The sequence below is a fragment of the Papaver somniferum genome, chromosome 10 (assembly GCF_003573695.1).
Source record: "Papaver somniferum cultivar HN1 chromosome 10, ASM357369v1, whole genome shotgun sequence".
In the NCBI taxonomy this organism is placed as follows: Eukaryota; Viridiplantae; Streptophyta; class Magnoliopsida; order Ranunculales; family Papaveraceae; genus Papaver; species Papaver somniferum.
The window spans coordinates 151,331,346-151,347,659 of NC_039367.1; the positions used below are offsets into that span (position 1 = coordinate 151,331,346).

Sequence of the window (16,314 nt, forward strand, 5' to 3'; positions counted from 1 at the left end):
GAATATAAGAAATAACTTGGACGGTGTCAAAAACCTATTTCCAAGTTTCAATCAATTTAATCAACAACCAAAGGTTGGATTCACAGTTGATTGAACTTACACACAACCTGTGATATTTCAATTATATAAACAAATGTAATTTGGAAAAGAAAAAACACAGGCACCAAAAGTTTTGTTAACGAGGAAACCGCAAATTCAGAAAAACCCCGGGACCTAGTCCAGATTTAACACGACACTATATTAAGCCGCTACATACACTAGCTTACTCCAAGTTAACTTCGGACTGGAATTTAGTTGAGCCCTACACAATCTCACACTGATCAAGGTACAGTTGCGCTCCTTACGTCTCTAAACCCCATAAGGATTCTATACACTTGATTCCCTTAGATGATCTCACCCATAACTAAGAGTTTCTACGACCTAAAGTCGAAGACTTGATAAACCAATCCGTCTCACACAGAAAAGTCTATTGAATAGATAAATCTGTCTCCACAGATAAACCTATGAGTTTTGTTCCATATTTTGATAAATCAAGGTAAACAAGAACCAATTGGTATACCAGACTTATATTCCCGAAGAACAGCCTAGAAATATCAATCACCTCATAATAATCTTAATCGTATGGTAGCGAAACAAGAAATTTTGGAATCACAAACGATGAGATTAAGATGTTTGTGACTACTTTTTATCTTTCCAATTGAAGATTTAAATCTCGACAAAATCTTGGAGAAGATAGTACTCAATCACGATTGAAAACAGCAAGATCGGAACACGCAACTACAGAGAAAATAGTTGGGTCTGGCTTTACAATCCCAATGAAGCTTTCAAGTCATTAACCTACAGGGTTTTGGAAAAACCTAAGGTTAAAGGATAATCGACTCTAGTCGCAACTAGTATCACAAAAGAGGTGTGGGATTAGGTTTCCCAGTTGCTAGAGTTCTCCTTTCTATAGTTTTATAATCTGAATTTGCAATCAATGTTACCTTGGTAACAAAGCATTCAATATTCACCGTTAGATGAAAACCCGATTAGACTCAAGCTAATATCTTTCAACTGTTAGATCGAACTTAGCTTGTTACACTCAGATGAAAAGTGACTTCATTTAGATATGAGTAATCGTACCTAAACGTGTACAACTTTGTTGCTCAACAATAGTTAACCGAAGTTAGCCATATGAACACTTTCATATCAACCTCATTCATTTTAACCATAACTAGTTCAAATGACTCAAATGAAACTAGTTCTAGAGTTGTTCAATTGTTTTTATTCTCATAGAAGTATACAAGACACAATTGAAGCAAAATCGATTTTGATTGACTCGAATCAAGTCATGAACATTATATCCAAGGTTTGCAAAAGATTGCATTCCTTATTATATAAATGTATTAGTTCATGAACAAATCGATTTTAGAATATTATCCACTCAAGTAATTCGCCAGTATGCGAATGGGTACACATACCTTAGTGGCCGGACTATGTTTGGGTTCGCCAGTATGCGAACAGGTACGCATACCACCAAACTCAGCAGAAATTCTCGGACCTGAACCTCACTCCAGTACTCGTACCAGTATGCGTACAAGGTTCCCGGACTTTCACTAAGTACGCATACGGGTATGCATACCATGGTTCCCGAACTTGGACAACATATATGCAAGTACACATACTATGCTTATATCCGATTGTTCTAAACTCTCATTTCAACCATTGAAATATTTTTGGAAGACGACAATAGCTGTCTCACACAAATTATTATCTTCAAAGCAATTTTCAAGTGATCGAATGCTCAATACGAAACATTCCGAGTCTACATCAAATGACTACCTCACACAAATCATGTAAGATGTTACAAGGTGGTTTTTACATGATCATCTTTTGACTTTCATCAAGAATATAAGATGAACTTGGTTAAAGCGAAAGCTTACCAACACATATTTCGGGAAATATGTAAGCGAGTTAAACTCAGCTCGAAATATCAAAGGTGCATAATTGAAATCTATATAGCTATACGACTTTTTTCTCAAATAAGAGATAAAGTATATAGACTTTTGAATGATAGATGAGTTCAAGTCTCCGCATACTTTTTGTTGATGAAGTCCCATAAGCTCCCCTTAGTAGTTCTTCGTCTCTAATTGATGAACACCGTGAAGTCTAATGATCAACTACACTTTCTATCCTAATCCGAGACTTAGATATAAGTAGACTAGAAATCAAGACTTATAGGTTTGGCAACTAAACTTGACAAACAAGCTTGAGATAGCAACACTTGCAAGTTCGATCGAGTAGTGCTCTAACATTTTGTAGCATCGCGGAATGAAACCATAAGAAATAGTAAGAGCCTAGAACTAAGAATTACATTCATCACTAAGGAAGTCAAACATTATACGGAAGTTTTGTGGATGGTTCACCGTAGCAATTCTGGACTATCCAACGAAGAACTGGTGAGTATCTTACCTTTGTCCTCATAGACTCAACTGCATCATAAATATCTGAACTTGTTGTTTATCTGTTTTACAAAAAACCATCGCTCAAACCAAGTTTGATGAAGGAAGCAGAACAGAGTTTAAGCATTTCGAATGCTATGAACTCTACAGAAAGAATGTCGTTGGATTTAATGTAGTTTGATGTTTTTGTTGTGGTTTATTAAAATGTAGTTTGATGTTATTTGCAAGTTTAAATTGTAATAAATTTCGCTTAATCTGAAGTGGTAATCTATTTTAAAATCTAAATATTTTCATCCATTGATATTACTACCAATTCTTTTACAAGATATAAACTTAAACAATAATAAAAAGTACTAAACAACTTCAATAAAAATCAAGTACAAGTTTTGGCCTCCTGTTTATCTTCATTTGATGTATCTTTTATTCAACGCGCTCTTTGACAGTTTCTCCTTTGTTTTTGAATTTTTTGTTGTTAACTTTCAAAACTGAAGCTCTTCTTTGCCTTTTAGTGGAACATTTTCTTGGAGAAACTTCAAAAACTTGCACTTCCCTCTTACAATTTCAATCTTTTTAAAACTCCCACATATCTTAGGAACAACAGCTTTAAGTTTTGCATCGCAAAAAAGTGTGATCGCCTTTTCAGCCATTTCACCAACAATAAACTAAAAAATTGAAATAGATTTTAGAAGAAAAAATTCAAAAGAAAGTGAATTTTGGTGTGAGTAAATTGTTTGAAGATGATGATAATTTATACAGGTAAAAATTGAATTTTGAAATTTTAAAAAACTACCCGTTGGCGTTTTTGCTACAAATGCCAGCAGTCTATGTTCGAGCGCCGCGTTTATGCTTCGAATGCCAGCGCTTGTGCTTCCAACGCCGGCGTTTAACCTTCGCACGCTGGCGTGTGTCCCTAGCACGTGCGCTTGATGTTCAACCTCTCATTGCTGTTCCATATAGTGGAGAAACCTGTTTGGCCATCCTCCTGACTCAACAAAAAAATGAGTTTTTTCATTTCCATAGGAATTTCCCTAAGGATACAATTTGGCTCTAATACCTATTTTCCCTTTCTTTTTGGTTTATTTACGAAAATGTCTAATGCCTTAGTGCCCTTCTTTTTTGTTTTATTTACGAAAATGTCTAATAGGACACCAAAATTTGAAAAGGTTTAAATTGGAAAAAAAGCCATTTGCCACATTGACACAAAGCCACCATATATAGAGTCCTCACTCGCTTCATTCGTCCGCTTAATAACCACACAATACTCAACCAAGATGGGTTTTCACCAAAAACGAATAAAGAAGATCGTCTTATTAGGAGTCGGATCTTACCATGTGGTTGTGTTTGCGCTTCTCCATGGTCATGTCTGTGATCCCGGACGAAAAAGAGAAGGAAGAGAACTATTCCAGGAAGAAACTAAAAAGACTCACCGTGATTACATACTCCCTAAGCTTAAGAGTTGATCCAAATTATTGGCACATATCTTCCTTGAGAGTACTGTAATGGTTTGCTTTTAATAAACCATTGACATGTACATTCAAAGTCAAACACCAATGGTGGCCAACCATGGGATTCTCTCTTCTTATTTCTGTATATTATCAAGAGAGGAACAAACCATAGCGGAACAAAAAGATCATAGATGATCTTCTTTCCTCTGCTCTTTGATAACATATTTTTCCTACACAAAATATAATTGTGAAAATAATTCTGCCAATGATAAACTATAAATGGATAATTATTAATTTTACCAAGCAACGCATACAAAATAGGAAAGAACAACTCCTAAAACTGCTGCATACCCACACCATCTGCCCTCAGTTTTTTCTCACAGAATGTGGCACCAAACTAGACCCTCAATCAGGGTGGGGGAACCCTTAGGGTCTAGTTCGTATTAGTCCTTTGGTGGGTAAACTTTTTGGGGAATAATCTTGCATTTTTTCTTCTAAAAAGATTGGTTCACTTGTGATTGTGACTGTCCAAGTTATCGTCCAACGTCCGGTTTGAACTGGTGGGGCCCACCTGGTCATCTAGCAGTTCATTCTCTTCATTCTTCTTTGACGTAAAACAAAACAAGTACAGAAATGAAACAAGCATCATGTAATTATCAAACGGAAATGTACGAAGAACTAGAAGGAATAAAATCATAAACCGTTAAATAACAATCTGGCCGAGATTGTAGAATTCCGTTAATGAGGCGTTAAATGATATCTATATGAGCCAGACAAATTTAAACTCAATATATCGTCATCACCGCTGCTACAAAACATCGCATGGTACAAGTCTACATCGCATGGTTCTGCATATATATTTGCCACTTCGGAAGGCGAGTAACTAGCGAGGAAATAAAGGGAGTTTTCTAGCATTTTCCTTTCCATATATTTGTGACCAAAGAATTGAGTTATGCTGGAATCTTATGAGGCAGAAATGTTTATGGGAAAAAAAAAGGTTGTATCAGTAGTTCATATGGTTAAGCGATCGAATTTTTTTTCATAAGGTTGTATACGCCATTATTAGTTTATTTTGATTCAAAAGTCTAGCTCATAAATAAACAAGTAGCTGATATCCATAACATGTAAATGTAGAACTAGCTAGCTCGCTACACTGTATTGCTCTAGGAACTGATGCGGATATATTTATGATGCAACTAAAATCTAATTAACACTCTTTTAATCTAATTAACTGTTTCTTTTTTCTCTTTCGCGGAAGGCATGTCATCACCCATGTATCTTTTCGAGAACCATCAATCCTCATGCCCCAATTGATACAGCCGCAATACATAGTTAATAGCCATAAAAGTGCGGTAAAGCATTACTAGCTATGCTCATAAAGGACTTTGGAGAGTGTTTTAGTGATCATTAAGCTTTTGGGAAAACTGAACATCAACGACGACTCTGTGGCCCAATGGATAAGGCGCTGGTCTACGAAACCAGAGACTCTGGGTTCGATCCCCAGCAGAGTCGATTTTTTTTCTTGTTTTCCCACCGTAATACGGAGTTTCCGGAAATGGAGGGGGTACTTAATTGGTGCTTGTGCTTGTTTTCCCACTATAATACGGAGTTTGGCTTATTCGGAAAATAACGCGCGTGTTACATCGTCACGGCTGTCAACATCGATGTAAAGAAGGCCCAACAGAAAAAACCCCAACGCCTCTTGTTTTTTATCTTCTTCCGGTTCTCTTTCCTTGTCTTTGAAACATAAGAAAAAATCAGATCTGTATTCATGCGTAGCTAAATCATCATTCGATTTTCTCTTCTTCTCTTCTTCAGTGCTTACTTACTCCAACCAATGAAACCAATTATGACCTAAATCTTCTCAATTTTCTGACCTAAATCCTCTCAAACAACAAAATGGTGAAGAAGCAAACTCAACAGGAGAAAAACAGAGATGAAATGTTAAAGAAAATAGTGAAGAAAAATCTAAAAGGTAAGAATCGTACCAACTTTGTGGTGATGGCGTTGATGGTGTTAATTCTTTTGGTCTTTTTTTCGATGAAATCGACATGAGCGTAGCCATTAATTAGGTTGATGCTTCAAAAAAAAATCAATTGAATGTGAAACAAAGATTATCAAGTTTAAACTTTCTTGACTTTTTGGGTTTTTTGTTAAGTTGAGGTTTAGTCTGGTAAGCTGATCAGTGTCACTCCATTAATTAGGCTTAGGTTTCATTTTTTTCAACTGAATATGAAACCGTTCAATTTTATAAAATTTTGTTGTTGTGTTTATTTCTTATTTTTCTGATGAAACCACATTTGGTTTCGTCATTTCCACTTGTGGTTTACATATGCCTGACTATTTTCTGTTGGTGTGTTATATCATTTCAATTTTTTGATGAGACCATATTTGGTTTCACCATCTCCACTTATGGTTACATGTTTCTATTGGGTGTGTTATCTGTTGGGTGTGTTTACTTGATGTTTGCTTGATGTAACCAGATTTGGTTTCACCATTTTCAGTTATGGTTTCATCATTTTTCAGTTATGGTTTCATCATTTTGTTGGTTCTTATGGTTTACTTTTGGTTTCACAACAGGGAAAACAAGAGAAACAGAGCCATATAAGTGCTCGTTGCATCATTTCTACACGGAAGCATATGCAATAAAGTCTTTGATATAAAAGAAGGGACAACATATGTAGACTATTTTTTTCATCTCCATTTTGGCGCTTTTTCAAACCTTTCTATGAAAATCTATTGAAAAAAGACGAGTTAAAGAAAAAGATGAAAGTCGTCAAGATGCTCAGCAAGAAAAGCTGCAGAATGTGAGAGCAAAGATGACCTGTAAGATCCTCCTTGACAAAAGAGAATAGTACTCGCATGTCGTGTCTAACATACAGTTCTTTTGGCAGATTCAGTTTTTGTTGAAATTTTAACTACTTGTAAAATGGTTATCGACTGATTGTAAATGCGATAAATTACAGTTTGATTTCAGTTTGTAGTTCCTTATAGCTTATGTCTACAAAATATGATGTCTAATTTTTTTTGGGAACATTGGTTGTCACTAATAAAAAAACGGGACAAATTTTAACTAATTCAGTATGTTGTAACACTTGATAAGCATGTAACCAGATCTTCAAAATCCATAATTGGTGTATCATATATCTGCGGCACCAAGAAAACACCACTTGATAATTTTATTTTAGCAGATAGTAGAAAACATTATCTTTTATATTGTCAAGATGCGAAAGAAAAATAACAGTAAAAAATGATGAAACCAAAAAAGGTTTCAGCAAAAATATGATGAAACCAAAAAGGGTTCCAGCAAAAATATGATGCTAGTTTGGTTCCAACAGATTGCAAAAACCCGCACGCTCTTCCAAACTTAATATAAAAATGAAACAAACATGACACACCTGCAACAAATTAACATGTTTAACTGTAGAAAGAATAGAAAAGAGAAAAATGAAAATAACTCCAAAACAAACATCAAAATGAAATCTGAAAAGTAGATTAAATACATATTGTATGTAGTCTAAACTAAATTGAAACTGAAATTCCGAAGAATTGTAATCGAAATGGCTTCACATCTGTCGAGAATGGCATGTCCTTCGGTTATGGGTAGTCAAAACACGGCATCTACCACTAGTTCTCATCTTCTTCTTGTGAAGTGAACATGTATTAAAAATTCTCTTCTTCTTAGGAAGACCTGGTTGCGGAAGCGTATCGGGACTAATAACAAGGGATTTTTGGAAAGACTATAACTAGCCTTTCAACTGTGAACTAGATTAGTTTCTCTTGAATATGCTTCTCGGTAGAACTTCACCGTAAAGTAATATTCGACGTAATTATACGAATCTTCTCCTTTCAACATGATACAACGGATAACATAAGCTAAAGGATAAATTTCTGCAACATGAACACAAAAAGAACATGAAAAAGGCTTTAGCATAAAATACAATGAAACTAACAGAAAATTTTTTACAACAAAACCAGGAAAAAGCAGACCAACAGAAAAAAAAAAGGTTTCATCAGAAAAAATGATGAAACCAACAAAAGAAAAATGATGAAAACCGAACACAAATTAAATGACTAATTTTCACAAGACCCGATTGGTCAATATGATTTCTCAAAACAACTAAGAATTGAATAATACTGAATTCTAACCTAAAATGAAAGATTGAGAAAAGTTAAACCTAAAAAGACAACAATTAAAATTAATCAAAATTGAAATTTGGGGATAAAGACATTCAATCACAATGATGATGAATTGGCGTAGGAATTATTACTTACAGGTATTAATAATTAGTCGAATTTTTATGGTGTCACTGATGATCATCACATCGTCATTCAATTTCAAACTTTTAATCTTCTATTTCAAACAATTTTAAACCCTAGATTTTACACAACAACTAAAATGAAGAATTGAAGGAAAAGGATGTGTTGGTGGCGGTGGGGGAAGAAGACAAGGTGGCGGTGTTGGTGGATGATCAGGAAATAATCGAGATTTTGATGGTGGTGTAGGAGTAGTAAGAGGACGTGTTGTTGATTGTAGAGGGAGAAGAAGAAATACGATATAAAGAAAGGAAAAATGTGGTATGGGAGGGTAATTATTGATTTTTTAATAATGGAAATGATCTAATTTAAATTTTACTAAAAATATGGGGGTTTTATATCATTTTTATTGGATATGGAGTTTGTATAAATCCGAACATATGATTGGAGTTTTTGTAACTCAAAGAGTATCACCTTGGTTTTTTAGAGCTTAACATTTTGGAAAAACTTATTTGATTGAACTGGTTTTCTTTTGTAGGAAATACCATATAGTCCTAGGAATAATATATTAGAGAGAGTCTAGTCCAATGGACTCAGTCAACTGTCTGTTTGGTCCTTTTTGGAAATATAAATTATAGTTTGGTCCTAGGGTGACGTCATGGATGATGTAACACTAGTGGAAAACAGACATTCCGCGACCCTCAGAACAGGTCATATATAAGAGTTAAACGACCTGTTCTAGGGTTCTCTGAATGGGTCGTTGATAAAGCGTTTTTTAATTGCACGACCCCTTACGCGTGGGTCTCTGAACAAAGACCGTTTCTTACGGTAACTAGATGCTGACCCCGTACGCGTGGGTCGTAGATTTGAATTATAATATAAAAAAATACAGATTCAGATCAGCTGAAATGCCTGAATCTGAATTAATCTGACTGACATTTAGGTCAAACTAAAGTCAAGTCAAATTAAAGTCAAACTGAAATTCAAATTAACTTTAACTCAAATACAACTTCAAATTTGACTGAAATTTATAATCACACTGAGAATTTTAACATTCATTCATTTTATCCATTGGGTTTAAAATTACACAAAAAAGGAGGAAATTTTGAGTTCAGAAAAATATATGTCCAAGCTAGCTAGTAAGTTCAAACAACAACATGATAAACTAATTGATAAACCAATAGACGATGTTCCGACAACGTTTGATAGGCAAGAACTGAAATGTTAAAACTGCAGAGCTGATGCCAAACCAAAAGAAACATATAAAAAATGCTTTGAGACTATCATGCCTCTCACTAAGGTGTAAGCTCCAAAGTAACCAGGATATCAAGAGAACCTGCATATCAAAAGACAACAATTCAGAATCTGTTAAGGATACGTAACAGTCATGAATATTACAAGCTGCAAAGATGAACAACTTACTCTACAGTTAAGGAAACAACCTAACAACCCTTGTTACCACTTTCCATGACGAATCTTAGTACACCACTACAGTCCCTAAGAACAGAAACTTCATTAGTGATGCATAAAGAGATGGGTCAGTTATTGCTATTTTTGGATTGATTGGCAAGACAAACTAAATGTAGATGGTTCCAGCGAAAATAAATCCAAATTTCGCAAAAGAGATAAAGGTCAAGAAGAAACAAATGCGTCCATTTCTGAAACTTACATGCAGTAGAAGGGGAGGTGTTCCACTATAGATTTGGCCATTTATCCAAAAGCAACCAAAAATAGTCATCTCGGCAGCTGTTACAAACACGACACAAATTTATGAACGCCCATACCTATAATTATCGATACTTTCAAGGTTTGGATGGGACAATTAAGAATTGACAAAGGATTTATTGAAAGTTAAGATACACAATGAAAATACTGTGAATACTTCTTTACAGTAAGGGAAATTCGATACGAAAAAGGCTTCTAGGCCATTGAAACTAACCTTTATCAAGATCTGTAACTTCAAACCTACAATTGGAATTTTACCACCAAGTTCCATAGAGACAGGATGCTACACAGTCACATACCAAATGAGAAGTCTCAAAAAATATAAAAAAACTTAACATAATTCCAAGGTAAAGCTATAACATAACTTAACCAATTGAGATGCAGAGGCCATCACCTTAGAACCAGTTGCAGAACTTTTGATGAATGCAATCTGGTTAAGGTAAGGATTATCTTAATGTTTATTCAACATGAAATCAATAATACCATAGATGCAGAGATAAAACATCAAATAATAATGAAGAACAAGAACTTCCTTTACTGTAGGACTCTAAAACAGGACAGAACCGAAAACAGGGAACTGAGACAAACTGATCCAAGCAGACATGGAATTTACCAAATGTTACACGCCCAAGACTTACCAAATGCTAAACTCTACAGGACAAGGACAAGATATTCACCTCTACCAATAATCATTATGGCAACCAATCTAACTACAGGTGCTATACTGAGAGGGATGAAGAACCTGTGATTCAATCACTAAGAACTAAGTAAGTAAGCTTCAATTAGATTATATAACAGCATAATCTTTAGAAACGAATTTAATGTGTGCAGCGAAGAAAGCCCCCATACTTGACTAAATCCCAGTATGATCTGCAAGCTTGCAGCTACAATCAGGACTCCTTGAGTTTCCATAATACTGTGTAAAAATATCTGCAAGTAGAGAATACATGTGCATAAAACTAGCTGAATCATCAAAGTTAAGCAAGTAGAGAATACATGTGCATCGAGAATCAGGAAAGAGTTAGAGTCACTATACATAAATATTGAAAGATCCAGTTTTCATTAATGCGTAACAAACTACAAATACACTCGTAGAGGAAGCAGTATATATGTTAAACAGAACTACACAGTATAACCTAATATGACCTAGCTAAATTTCCTGCTACTGAATAATGATAAAAGTTACTCAAATTTTGAAAGTTAGGTTGGAAGTATCTTAGGTTCCCTTGTATCTAGCTAAATCATCATTTTAAATCATGGGACAAGAACTGTTCTGTACATTCTAACAATAACCATTACAACATTCAAAGTATCCAATCAACTCCTGTGCAAAAACAACTTTCTACATTAGACTCTAGCAGCAACAATAACATCACCATGAGGAGTAGTAACCATTCTTACAGTAACAGAACATTTCCCAGTTACCTTATAAGAAACAACATGTGGTTTAGCAATCTTAATACCCCAATAACTTCTTCGAACAGGTAGAACATATAACTTAGCAAGAATAATCCCACCACGAATAGCATCAATAACGAGCCACCCTGAAGAAAACTGACAAGAATAGTGAAAACCTTAACCAACTACACAAACAGAAACATAATAACATAAGAAAATAAATGCCTGATACTTACCAGAAAACCTTGCAGATCTAGAAATGCAGCAACACATCTAGTTTACAGCAAGATAACCTCACGAACCATTGAAAGGATGTAACAATTCAATAGATTTCAAGTTTCTAAACCATTGATATCTTCACAATGATTCAATTGAGTGTTAAATCAAAGTAATGAACCACAGTTTTAAACCAATATTATTCAATGATTGAAATCCTAGAATCTAAATCTTCTCGGATTGAATATCGGGAACTAAAAACTAAAAACCCTAACAAAAACATGAAAACCTATCTGTATAGATCGAAGAAATCGAAGAACATCTCAAGATTCTCAAACCCTAAAACGAACAAAATTTAACAGCAATCATAGTTTATTTAGAAGTTGTTAGAGATTTCGACAAAACCCCTAAAAATGAGAACAAAAAAACATGGATTCAATCGAAAGTAATTTGAGAAGGAAAACTGACGAAAATCAATTTCCAGCAGGTTTGAGGTTTAATTAGCGACATCTGGAGTTATTGATCAGTGAACTTATTAACTGGTTAAGTTAAGTTATGAGGTAAAATATTATAAGTGAGCTCATTTATTACTATCTACCTTCATATTCCAAGATCAAAAATAACTTGTATGCTTTCACTCACAAGCAGCATTGCAGCATAAGGTCTTAGTAATTCAAACCAAATGGAGGTATAAGTAAAGTAAAGGAATGATTATCTTTCAAATAAGACACATGGTATAGTTTAATCATCTCATCTCTATAGTTGTGAATCATACCCAAGCGAGCAGCACAAGCATTTCCAGTAATCCCACCTCCTTGTATTCTCCTTGATGTTAACTGCACAATTCAGGTGCAAGGTTCTGATAAGGAGACAAAAATGAAACTAACTAAATAAACGAAACTCACAAGTTCGATAAATGAAATTTTACCTGAGTAGAATGAATGAGGAAGCAAGCCTATTTGGCTTGTTAGGGTCTACTGCACTGGTTTCACCCTTAAGCTTCTTTTTCTTCTGTTGGTTCACTTTCGTTTTCTGCAATTACACACTGCATTAGACACCAAATCAAAATTAAACCCAGATTCAGAAATCTAACATCAAGAAACCCTTAATTCAGAATTTATCAATTAGCCAAACCAATCTAGAAGAAATCAAATGTCAAGATCAAAACTCAAAACCCTAAATCAAAACTTTTATTTCAACAATTCATGATCAATAAACGAAAACCCTTTATCTGAAATTCAAAACCCCTAATCAGAAACTCTGATTCAGCAAATCAAGATCAAGATATGGAAACCCATTATCAAATATTTATGAACCCTAAATTTAAAAACCAGAGATGAAGAAAGCTATACCACAGTAAGATTAAATTTCTTCAACTTATGCAATTTCTTCAACTCAACTCAATTTTAAGTTTCAGTTGTTCTTTCCCTTTAATCTCCAACTCCTCTTCTTTAAATTTTAACATCTCATCACGATCTTTCTAGATCTCTTCAGTTTTCTCCTTAACTGCAAAGATGAAAAGAAGAAGATGGTTCAAGAACAATAGATGGATTTCTTCCTGACGGGGAAAGGGGATAGGTTTAAGAGCAACAATTTAATTGATTTCTTCTGAGGTTTTTTTCAGTTTCATTTTGGTGGTAAGGATGAAGAAGATGGATATGATGGCATGAGGAGGAGACCGAGAGAGCAGGAGAAGAAAGAGAAACTGAGAGAGAGAAAAATGTATTTATATGCTCTATCAAAAATAAAAAATTATCACATTTAAATCCGTTTTCATGGGTCGCGGGATCGGTAGCAGTTTTAGGGCAAAAACATAATTATTCAGAGACGGCTATTAATCATCTCGGATTTTTTCCGTGTTTTTATCATATCAGAGACGACTATTTTTGGTCAACGGTCCAACTACTGTTACTGAGGGTCTTGGATGTGGGTTATAAGAACCCCATTTTCTACTAGTGTAATTGTCTCTAGGTAGTGCCAAAAATATCCTTTTGGGACCATATATATAGAAAAAATCACAAAAAAATATCTTATTTTCAGATTTACTTTCTCTCTCCTCCTATTTTCAAATCTAGTTTCTCTCCTCCCCATTTTTTTTGTTGCTGCTCATAAAGACGAAGAAGAACGACGAAATTTTTTGGTTTGTTCGTCACTATTTGTTCTGTTGTTGAATATGATGATGAAGACGACGGATATTTTTGTGTTTCTTCGTCACAATTTGATGTTGTTGCTGTTGAAGAAGATGAAGATGATGAAGACGATAGAGTTTTGAAGATTTTCTGATGTTGTGTATGACGAAGAAGAAGAAAAAGATGAAGGAAATGACGAAGAAAACTAATACAACCTTCAATCTTCATCTCGGATCTAAAATCTTCATCTTGGATCTTGAGTTTTTTGGTGTTGTTAATGAAGATTATGTTGTTGTTGCTGGTTGAGGATTTTCTGCTGCTGTGTATGACGAAGAAGAAAAAGAAAAAGATGAAGAAAACTAACATAACCTTCAATCTTCATCTGGGATCTAAAATCTTCATCTTGGATCTTGATTTTTTTGGTGTTGTTAATGTAGATTTGATGTTGTTGTTGCTGGTGAAGTCGATGAAGATGATGAAGAAGATGAAGATTTATGCGTTTTGTTGTTGTTGTTGTTGCTGCTTAAGATGAACTTCATTCTTGGAATGAACTTCATTACTGAAATGAACTTCATTTTTGGAATGAACTCTGCTATTTTTAGGTTTTTATATGGAGTTCATTTCTGGAATGAACTCTGTTTTTTTAGGTTTTTATATGGAGTTCATTTCTGAAATGAACTCTAGTTTTTTTAGGTTTTTATATGGAGTTCATTTCTGGAATGAACTCTGGTTTTTTTAGGTTTTTATATGGAGTTCATTTCTGGAATGAGCTCTATTTTTTTAGGTTTTTATATGGAGTTCATTTCTGGAATGAACTCTGGTTTTTTTAGGTTTTTATATGGAGTTCATTTCTGGAATGAACTCTGGTTTTTTTTACGTTTTTATATGGAGTTTATTTCTGGAATGAACTCTGTTTTTTTAGGTTTTTATATGGAGTTCAGTTCTGGAATGAACTCTGGGTTTTTTAGGTTTTTATGTGGAGTTCATTTCTGGAATAAACTCTGGTTTTTTTAGGTTTTTATATGGAGTTCATTTCTGGAATGAACTCTGGTTTATATGTTTTCTGAAAAATAAATAGAAACTAACAGGAGTTCATTTTGACGAATGAACTGCTACAAGAAAATAAGTAAAAATTAATACGGAAGGGTAATTTTGTTTGTTTTATATTTTTAAATTATTATGGACCAAACAGTAAAGGCGTTTTCCCAAAGGACTAAACAGACATGGGACCACCTAAAAAGGGACCAAACGATATTTTTCCCGCAAGTAGGAAATACCAATTGGTCGTATAAATAATTTAAACGATATTCTCTTTTCTCGAGAGAATTTATAATTTTGATGATCCGACAAGGGTATGGATGGTGTATCCTTAACCTTATGGTTCACATGGAAGCGCAGGGAACCAGACTGTTTTTGGAAGATTGGAATTTGATGCCAACTTTTGGTGCATCTAATGATTTTAGTGATATAGATATTCGAGGATTTTTACGAGACGATACTCGAAGATACGATATGGGTCCAAGAGCATAATTCAATGGTATTCCATCAACTTCAATAAGGAGGAAGTCAGGGGTTCGATCCCCACAGTAGTAGAGATTTATATTTAAATTAGTTGTGTAGAGGGATTTGGCGGGGTTGGATCTAGCAGTGGGACTAGTCCAACTGGCTGGATTTGGATAGGGACCTGGATCCGGCTTTAACCTATCAAAAAACAAAAAAAAAGTAAAAAATACTCGAAGATACGTGGCATGTTTCAGGAGCATATATACAGATCTGTTGTAGGTTGGCTGAATATGTTGTGTGGATAGGACAATGCACCAACTCATTTACAAAGAGTGAGGATTTACTAGGTTGAACCTTTGCTCGAACTGCTAAAAGAGTTTTAAGTCTTCCAAAAAAGAAAAAAAGTACATATATTATTTTGTAAGGTATGTTTCTGATTATATTCATGAAAGCTTGTTCTTCGCAAGTAGATTTGCACCCGTGCTACGCATCGGATTTTTTTTGTTTTTTAAACTTAGAGTGTGGGGCTTCGCCTCGCCCATCCCCATGGGGATGCATTTTTAATTTGGTGTAAGCAAGGCTTCGTCCCGTCCCGTGAATATGTATTTTTTATTTGGTGTGTGCAGGGCTTCGCCCTGCCCCGTGGATGCATTTTTAATTTGGTGTGCGCGGGACTTCGACTCTCCCCGTGGAGAAGCATTTTTGATTTGGTATGAGCAAGGCTTCACCCAGCCCAGTGAAGATGCATTTTTGATTTGGTGTATGCGGGGCTTCACCCCGTCCCATGGGGATGCATTTTTGATTTGGTGTATGCAGGGCTTCGCCCCGTCCTATGATGATGCATTTTTTATTCGGTGTGCGCGAGGCTTTGTCTCGCCCCGTGGCGATGTATTTTTGATTTGTTGTCGCGGGAAAATATATTAAATAGGTGGAGAATATGTGCATATTCTTTTTATTTTTTTATTTTATTTTCATAAAATATACGTGGATTTTTTTCTCCTTTTATAAGGGGTTCAGATCATCTGTACTCAAATTCCCGTGAACCCTCTGTGCCTACCAATATGGTTACGACAGCTGTCTTGCCCAGTAACAGTAACTAACCGCATATAATCTTTTGATGCACGTTAAATAAGGGAACTAATTGTTAGGAAGCTAAATGTTATTTAAGGGAACTTCAACGGATTTTCTTGTTATATTTTC

The 16,314-nt window shown here is 34.9% G+C and overlaps 1 long non-coding RNA gene and 1 other non-coding gene across 2 annotated transcripts; one reads left to right on the forward strand and one right to left on the reverse strand.

The window, feature by feature from the left end:
- Positions 1–5,325: 5,325 nt before the first annotated feature.
- TRNAR-ACG lies at positions 5,326–5,398 on the forward strand. The gene has a single exon. It is a non-coding gene; the product is annotated as a tRNA-Arg (tRNA).
- Positions 5,399–9,336: 3,938 nt separating this feature from the next.
- LOC113317966 lies at positions 9,337–9,834 on the reverse strand. Its single transcript, XR_003344156.1, has 3 exons — positions 9,813–9,834; positions 9,586–9,631; positions 9,337–9,479 (listed from the first exon to the last, which is right to left on the reverse strand). It is a non-coding gene; the product is annotated as an uncharacterized LOC113317966 (long non-coding RNA).
- Between the last annotated feature and the right edge of the window lie 6,480 nt (positions 9,835–16,314).